Here is a 9,346-nt window from a genome sequence, read left to right as displayed (position 1 = left end):
TAAATCATTTCCCCTATCTACTTGTGTAGCTCAATCTGGTCAATAGGATGAATATCCTTTGTCAGTACTTCGAAATCTATCTTTTTGAAGTCCGCTGTTGTTCTTGGTTGCTGAGTGGTGGGCTTCATAAATGTCATCTGCATTTTGCCTTCTTTCACATCATAGGCTGACATAAGCCTTGTCTGATTGGTAGGTGCCATCTTTAGGTATTGTGCATAAGTTTGGGCTTTTAGCCTCTCATTCCTAGATTTTATGTCCTTGTATCTTTCCCTGATGTCTTGGTCTCTATCAGTTGACATCCTAAATGAGGACACTTCAACACTCTACTGCCTTTCCAAAATCTGAGTATGTGATGTGGAAGGTTCTAGTGTGCCCCCGGAGGGAGTGGCATGCATGCTTCCTTATCTTTCTGTGCTAGTGGCCCCAACTATTTCTTCTGTGAATTCCTGTTTAGAGACAGGATTTATCCTTTGCCTTTTGACCAGGCTGGTCTCTACATATGCCTGTGTGGTTGCCTTGCCTGAAGTAGTGGCCTCTTCCATATTTCTTTTGAGGTTTTTCTCCTCATTTAGAGGAGTTTGCAAGGCTGGGAGAGTACTCTTGATGGGCTCTGGTATACCTGTTTGAGTTAACTCCTTTGATAGGTCTGATTGTTCTGACTCTTCTTACACATGGGATTATTCTTCTACATGTGATTCACTTTGTGCCTGAGATTCTCCTTGTGCTTGTGATTCTTCTTGGACCTGAGATTCTCCTTGGACTTGAGATTCTCCTTGGACTTGAGATTCTCCTAGAACCTGTAGGAAGAACCCTCATCAAGTTGTTTCTCTAGATTGATTAGATCATTTTCAATAGAAACTTTAGTGTTATCCCTGTCCACTAAAGTATTTCTCCACCCATTCCAATTGATTTGCATATTTTTCTATTTTAGGGATTCGGTGGTGAATGTAGGGAGCCATATTGTTTTTCTGCCTTCTGTTGCAGATGAAGTCCAAGGGATCATATCTCCACATGAAGATCTCTTTTAGTTTAAGTCTCTGAAGGATTTGCTCTGCTTATTTTCCAGTTTCTCGGCTATTACACACAAAGGGACCTAGTTGATCTTTGATTCTAAGCTGGGCCTTCTTTTTGGCTTTAATAAAATGCACCTCATCTGAATTAATTATCTGCATGTCGTACTCCATAGAAAATAACCTCATTGGGAGGTATCTGGGTAGCTTATATGGGGCCAACTCACAGCCATAGATCCTAATTTCAGTGTGATTTTGGTATAGGTACTAATCTCCCACTTTGTTTTGTTTTGAAATCTGCAGGATCCTCCTGATGTCTGAACTAATTCTTGGAGGAGGACTTCCTAGTAGCATTGTCACTATAGGATGTACAAAAATATCTATGAAGTCTATGTATGGATATAGTGAGTCATACTTATGGATCAAAGGGGTCCAGAAAATCACTAACCTAGGGTGACCTTTAGTATCAAGCTTTTGGAGAGTAAAGGGGAACTTATTAGCTTGGTAGTATAGAAAAAGGTGGTACAAAACTGAGGAATACTTGAATACTCCCTCATTACTCATTCTATGAAATGGGTCATGCATCCTATCAGCTATGAACTTGGCATAATCATACATGACAATAGGAGGTTGTCCTGTAGTGAAAATGGACATGAAGTCTAAGATGATTTCATCTATATATTGACTGGTGGTATATCCTAAGACACTAGAAATCATTGCTACAATGTCCTGACCAAATGGGGAAAATATGGTAGCCACATATGGAGGAGGATCTTTTGGGATATGCTTTTCCTCCTTGATGAAGGTTTGAAACATCTCAGCAAGTTTTGCAGTGGTAAGCTTGGGGAAATGGTCTAATAGGTCTCCAATTGAAGTAGGGGTTAGATTTTTCCCTGGTTGAAGTTGCAGCATTTTGTTAGTTGATTCAGCAGTGATGGTGAAAAGTACAATCTGGTTTGGGGACATCACTGCTCTTTTCCTAGGGATGTAGTTTGCATGGGAATAATGGACAATTTTTGGAAAAATGTGCACTTCAGCGAATTGATATTTGGGCAAATTAGTCTCCCAAATACCAATTTAATCGGCGTGGCTGAGATATTTATCTCTATATCAACAGTATAGTTTGATAGGGGATTCAAGGACAAAGGTGTCCTTGATTTGGAAATATTTATCAGCAAGGGGAAGGTGGTCCAAGTCCAGGTGAGGAGTAGAAATTGGTCTGACATCCATGGCAATTGGCGCAACCATTCTCAGTTCTTGTGGATTTGAGAATGGGGGAGGTAAATGTCAATTTTTTAGGGCAAAGGTTGTTCAATTCTAGGTGGGTTTTAGTTACTAGAATTTCCCTTTAATTTCAATTAAAAAAGATTAGTGACTGTTTCGGAAATTGACAGGGTTTTTCTATGGATTCTGGCTTAAATACCTAGAATTTGAAGAAAACTGGGTCTGAATAAGGTGAATGGCAACTATGAACGGTCGAAAAAGCTTCAAGAAAGCTGGAAGGCAATCTGGGAGCTTTGTAGTGTCTTCAGGGTGCAATTTTACATGGATTGATAGCTTAGATGTTCACAGACGCGTGCATGGAAGTTTTCAGTTGAAGAAACAATAAAAACAATAATTTGGGGCTTTTTTAGATTTATGCGCGAAAATTCAATTTGGTAGGTACGAGTGTACAGTGGTCGTTTGCCACGTAGCAGGGTGAACAGTGGTAGTTTTGGTGTGTAGTGGGCTGGAATTAAGTGGTTTACTTTACACATATTTTGGGCGCTTGGCGGTATTGGGGGGGAGGCCGCCTAATTCCATTCATCGAGCGCCACGTCGCCTCGGGGGCCCAGTAGAAAACAACCCATTTCGGGCGCGTAAAGTTCAGATTTCAAGCCCTTCCGAAATCAACACGATTCGTCACATGGTGAGGGGAGAGATCGTGTGGTGGTCAGGGGATGGAGTTGCACGGAAGGTAATAAGGGGCCCTGGCGGGTGTTTAAGCGCGGTGGTTTTGGTTTAATGAGGGATTAAGGTATCGTGCAAGATTTAATTGGGTCTTTAAACTAACTTAATAGAGGATCGATTAGTTAGTGTGTCTGGGGTAGAAATCCTTAGTTTATATAATTAAACTAGGGTGGGATTAATTAATATTGCGGGAGTTAATATATATACGGGAAACAAGTCTTATTCAAATGAGCAGAAGGGGCACCATACCCTAAGCATAAGATTTTCATGTTTTTAATGCTTTCTGATAAAACTTAGGATATAGTGCTTTTTGTCAGTTTTTGATGTGAAAATGAGTTATGTGGGGGAACAAATACTTTTCCTAGGTAAAAGTGATTTATCCTTAGGAAAGAATATTATTAAGAAAGATGAATGAACTAAGGGGGGGAATGAATGTTTATGAGGGGATTTTAGTACTTATTGCCTATAAGTCACTGAGCCGAGGGTCCGGTCCCTTCAAAAGTCAAAGAAATGCTCTAAGCCTCTTTGACTTAGGGTTTTTAAGTACTTTGATCTTTATTTTGGGAAATTAGTTAAGTAAAAAGTGAAATGAATGAGGGAAATTAATTAGTTGACTTTGATATCCATCTGCATGCTTGAGTGCCAATTCACAATTGGAAATTTTATGATGAAGAAGATGATACACATGCTTTTGTCTAATCAATCATCAAAATTCTGCAACCTTTCTTCTACTTACCCATCTACTCATCCTACCATTTTTATTTCTCTTTATTAGGGTGCATTTGAGCTAGAAAACCCTTATCAAACATTTTTATTTGTTTTTACAATAGTAAACTAACTAAATCTAACCTTATTACATCCAAGGGCTCAAATTAAACAATTGAGCTCCTTCTATTTACTTTACCTATCTACTTATCTGCCAAGATTAAACAGTTTGTTCAGATATTTATTTTGTATCTATGGACATGAAATTGAAACATGAAATAGCCAAGCTTAATCATTTTGACTATCATGGATTGTGGCAAAAATTACAAACTACACACAATCATTTATTTCGCAGAAAAAGTAAATAGTAGTGGCATTTTGAATTGCACACTTTCATGGTCTTTTCTTTTCTTTGGGTTCATATTTTTCATCTTTTTTTACCTTTTTATTCTTTTTGTCCTTTGATTATTCTTTTAGGACATACCCTCTTTACATTTTTTAATTTCTTGAATATGGAAAACTTTTGCAGAAAGCAAAGGTATGTACATTACAGGGTTATTCTCAGCCATTAAAAAATTATGACTCCTATTGGTATATGAACCTAACACCTCCTTTAGGTTCTCCTGAAGCCATCTTGGCTTCCTCTTCCCTACAGTATACTCCTGTGGTGGTATGGGAAAATCGTCAACTAGTGCCTCTGCTCATGTCTAGGAAGGATCGATTACAACCAATGGAGATCCTAGACTCTGAGATACTGTGTCTGATGAGCCTAATGAGCCCACACTAGGTGATCCCGAACCAGACAAAATTGTACTCGGTGAAACTATCACCCTTGAAGAAGGTGAACCTCCTGATCTTGATGTAGCACCTAATGTCCCTAAAACACGGAGTGTGGCCCCCTACTGAGGAACTAACTACTCTACCTGATCAACCTCCTAAGACCTTCTCAAAGCCCTCTCCTCCTCAAATGTCACATCCTGCCTCAGGACAATATTACTTTGTGCAGGAAGGTATATATGGTAGGATTTGTTGGTCTCATTGTAACCCACTGGGATACCCCTCTTTGTAGTGGGTTTCAACTTCGCCCTCTTCTCCTTAAGGATGTGTGAATATGTAAGGCCCCCAAATATCCCAATGTGCCCAACTTCCAACTTCTTTCTAGTAAACACCTTTTCATGAGTCTTTCTCCCAAAGACTTTGTGTGGGCTCCTGTTATGGAAATAAATAATAGTGTTACACATCTCGATCCACAAGAAGAAAGGTAAACTTTGATCATGCAACATCGCTCTAGCTACACCCACATTGGTATTTTTCTTCCTCTTTTTCACCCCATTCTATTGGGGGTTATAAGGCACAATGAGCTCCCTCTTGATGCTAAAACTCCCACAAAAATATCTCATCTTTGTGGAGGTATACTCACCCCATTATCTGATCTCAACACCCTAATTTTCCTCCCTGTCTAGTTCTCCACAAGAGCCTTAAACTCTTGGAATATCTAGAAGACCTCATCCTTGGTCTTAAAGAAGATAATTCATGTTTTCCTGGAGTGGTCATCAATGAAGGTAGCATAGTACTGATATCCACTCAATGAACCATGGGACATAGGACCACATACATTAGAATGAATCAAATCAAGGATACCTACAACTCTACTATCACTACTCAGGAAAGGTGCCTTGGTGTACTTTCCTAAAGCACACCCCCCTGCACACATCATGATGCTCTATGCTGGAGTTAAGAAAACATGTAACCATATCCCTAAAAATCTTAAAATTTCCATGGTGCAAGTGGGCCATCCTCCTATGACATAGATCACATAACTCACTGCTAATGGTCTAGAATACCATAACTTGAAGAGGCTGAAACATAAGTCTGTATAGTCTCCCACTGCGAGATCCAATCAAACAAGTAAACTCGACACTGGATCCTCTGGGATATATCAACACTTGTCTCTTTTGAAACAATACCTCAAACCCCCTGTCCTCTAAGCTAGAGACTAATATCAACCTCTTCTTCAACCCTAGAACATAAAGGACATTTGTCACCTTCAGAGGAAGTGATGACTCCTTTTGAAATAAAACTGTCTCAACTCCTTCCGCTTTGACTTTGGAGTTGTGTCCAAGCACAAACTCGTTGTCAATATCATCCTCTAAAAGGCTCATGAAGTGCTCTCTAACTTTGGTCATATGGCAAGATGCTCCATTTTCAATGAACTATGCATGGGAAGAAGTGACATGAGTGGCTAAACTCACCACCAAATTGTTGGAAATAATAATGAGAGGGGGGGTGAATCAGTATTATCAAATCAATAAAACTTTTTCATTTCCATACTTAGATACATATACACTACTTCAATTAAGGGAACCTACGTGTATACGCAACTATGTCTATTGCAACTAGCGTATATCTAGAATACTTATGATTCATTTAATCCATTAAATGTTGATATTTAGTTAGTACATCATAACTTCATTAACCATATGTACAGTAAGCAGGTGCAGTAAAACAGAACAGATCATCACACACAAGAAGTACACATGAACACCATGATATAAGGTGGAAACCCAATGTGGGTGAAAACCACCTGCTGCAAGTCGTCTCTATCTTATTTTAATAAGAAACTTCATTTTACAACGATTTTGTACCGGTGCAGTCTTATACCAGTACGCAGGCTTCTACCTACAGAGGGCTACAACCCTCTCTTGTTTTCCAAACTCTCCTGGATGGGAGCTACAACCCCCTTAGCTCTTGTACTAGCTGATCCATTTACTAGTACGTAGGTGCCTGCCTACTGAATGCTCCAATCTTCACTCGATCTCTAGTTGCTACTGGAAGGGAGCAACCACCCCCTTTGCTCTTGTACTAGCTGATGTACTAGTACGAAGGTGCCGGCCTACAATCTCCTTTCATCCTCCAGGGACCACATTTCATACATTTTCAGACTGGATACTCCTGAAGCACAACACTATAATCTAAAAGGCCACATTTCATCCAATTTTCATACTGGACCCATGAATATCATTGAAGCACAAAACAATCAATACTAGCATCACCAATTTCTGAATCACTGAAACACTGAAACCCTGCCAACAACACAGTCACCAGAACAAAGAGCAGACAACAGAACTTTGTAATGACAATCAAACCCAACTGCAACTTCAAATATCATACTTCATACTGTATACGCTACTACGATGAATCAAACCCGCGTACAGATCTATAAATATTCAATCATGACTTGCAACTATTTCAAACTTAAATAATACTCAGTTGAGAATATTACATGCGTCGGTATGCAGATCTAGAATAAGCATAATCAACCATATAGAGATAGTTCATTTCAAACCATTTGATCCCGATCTATCCTTAGATCTTGTTCTCCATCAACCGATGAGATTCCTCCTTAGCTCAGATCAAGCAATGCATCATCAACCCATAACCTGCATACTGGATCTCATACTTCATTAGATATTCAAGACTTTCTGAATGCCCTTGCCTAATGATCTTCTCCTCCTTTTATAGTCTTAGGACTTACTCAATACCATGGTCCAAAACCATTGAGAACCAATACTAGGGACCCAATACCTGGGTTCAACACTTCGGATGCAATACCAAGGACCAAAACCATAGGTCTAAATACCACAGACCCAAAAATAAGCTTTCCCACATGTACGCGCTTTTCCGTGCATGAAAGTGCGTGCATACGCATACGCGACTTTTGATCAGAAATAATGTGTGTATACGCTCCTTTGTATATATGAACCTGCATGTATAACTGTCGTGTATACCCTACTTGGTATATAGCGAACCTGCGTATATACGTGACTTGGTACATAGTGAGCGTGTGTATACCCTACTTGGTATATAGTGAACCTGCATATATACTCTGAGCCTGCATATATACTCTTCTTCTACATTCTTTGTAGTATGATCATCAATTCTTTGCTACAGATTTGCTGCACTATGATCTATCATCTGTGTGAGTTGCCATCAAGGACAACACTTGTCTCATAATGCCAACAATCTCCCCCTTTGGACTTGATGACAAAGCTAACTTGTCATACTGAGAACTGTCATCTAATTCCTTTGGGCTGTTTGGCATCCCATGCATTCAGTCACATCTGATATCTCTTCTGTAGATTCATCTAGTTATAAATAAGTGAGGTGTTCTTCTACTAGTGGGTTGCCATCAAGTACAACACATGCATCATAATGCCAACAATCTCCCCCTTTGGACTTGATGGCAACAACACCAAATCACTCTCCCCCTTTGACATCAAGGGCAAAGGGCGAACCAAGATATTCTCTTTCCTTGATAAACATTTTGCTGTCCATACTCCCCCTGAGTACCTGCTGAAATCTCTGAATGTGCTCCCCCTTTGTATATGCCAAGGTGTACCAATCTGTCCATGCTCCCTCTGAGTACATGCTGAAAGCTTTGCTCTTGCTGAAGTGTGCTATTCATGCTCCCCCTGACTGTAAGCAAGGTCTGCAAAAAGATGTTCTACAAGAAAGAACATGACTCTATACCAAAGTCTCATACATACATCCATCTCCCAACCAAGTGGGGATATACCAGAATTGACTCATCTACCCAACCAAGTGGGGATACACCAGAAGTTTACATATGACAAATAAGTACATTACATTATTCATCCCAGGCATAGTGGGGAAACCAACATAGGCTGTTACATGACCTTGATAAGAAAATATATACATGACATAGAGACGAAATATTTAAAACAATCAACATCTATCAATCATCATTTAGACCAGCAATCATGTTCTCCTTCTGCACCTGTTCCACTTGAAATCAAATCAAACCAACATATACGCGACTATATCCACAGAAACAGGCGTATATACGCGGATGTTCTTCATAAAACTTGCATACAACCACTTCCAGATCAACAACCTGTAAATGTTCTGTAACAAGGTATGTCTGCATATAGATATCAACTCATCCTTTTGAACATCATCATAAAATCATTCTCATTATATCATATGTGAAAGACACCATAGTCATCTCATCATCATCAATATCTGCATGATTTATATACCATCCATGTAACATTACATGGGAATATCCCTTATTTGACAATCATCAATCAACATATGTGAGTATCAACCTATCATCATATAGGTAAGAACTCATCATAATCATATCTCCAACAATGCAACTCCATGTATCCAACACTATGTATCTAGAGCTCTTACTATCATTAACAACAACAATCCTCATCCACATGAGCACCAAGAATTATAGGAAACCTACATCATAACTGTATTGTATGATCTTTATGCATATGATGACATCAGCATATGAGTAACTCATCATCAAGTGAGGAAGATGTGTATTTAAGCTTTGTACTTCTCCTTATCCTTATGAAGATAACCATGTAAGCACCATATATGCATCATCAAAGAATCAACCATAAATCTGATCTGAACATCAACTATGTAACCCCAAGAATCATATGAGATGGACAACTCATAACCATATCATCATTTAGCCATATAAGCATCATCACCAAGGACTTCTTAACCATAATGCCAACAATTCATTATTAAAGGCATATGCTCCCCCTGAACATGTGCCAACTGTTAGATCTAATCATGCATAAGAATTATCAAGACATCATCATCATCAAGTCAGGATCAAAAACACTTCTAAACATCTT

The sequence above is a fragment of the Pinus tabuliformis genome, chromosome X (assembly GCF_031772625.1).
Source record: "Pinus tabuliformis cultivar Carrire ecotype Pingquan chromosome X, CPIR1, whole genome shotgun sequence".
Taxonomy (NCBI): domain Eukaryota; kingdom Viridiplantae; phylum Streptophyta; class Pinopsida; order Pinales; family Pinaceae; genus Pinus; species Pinus tabuliformis.
Note: the sequence above shows the minus strand (reverse complement) of the source record.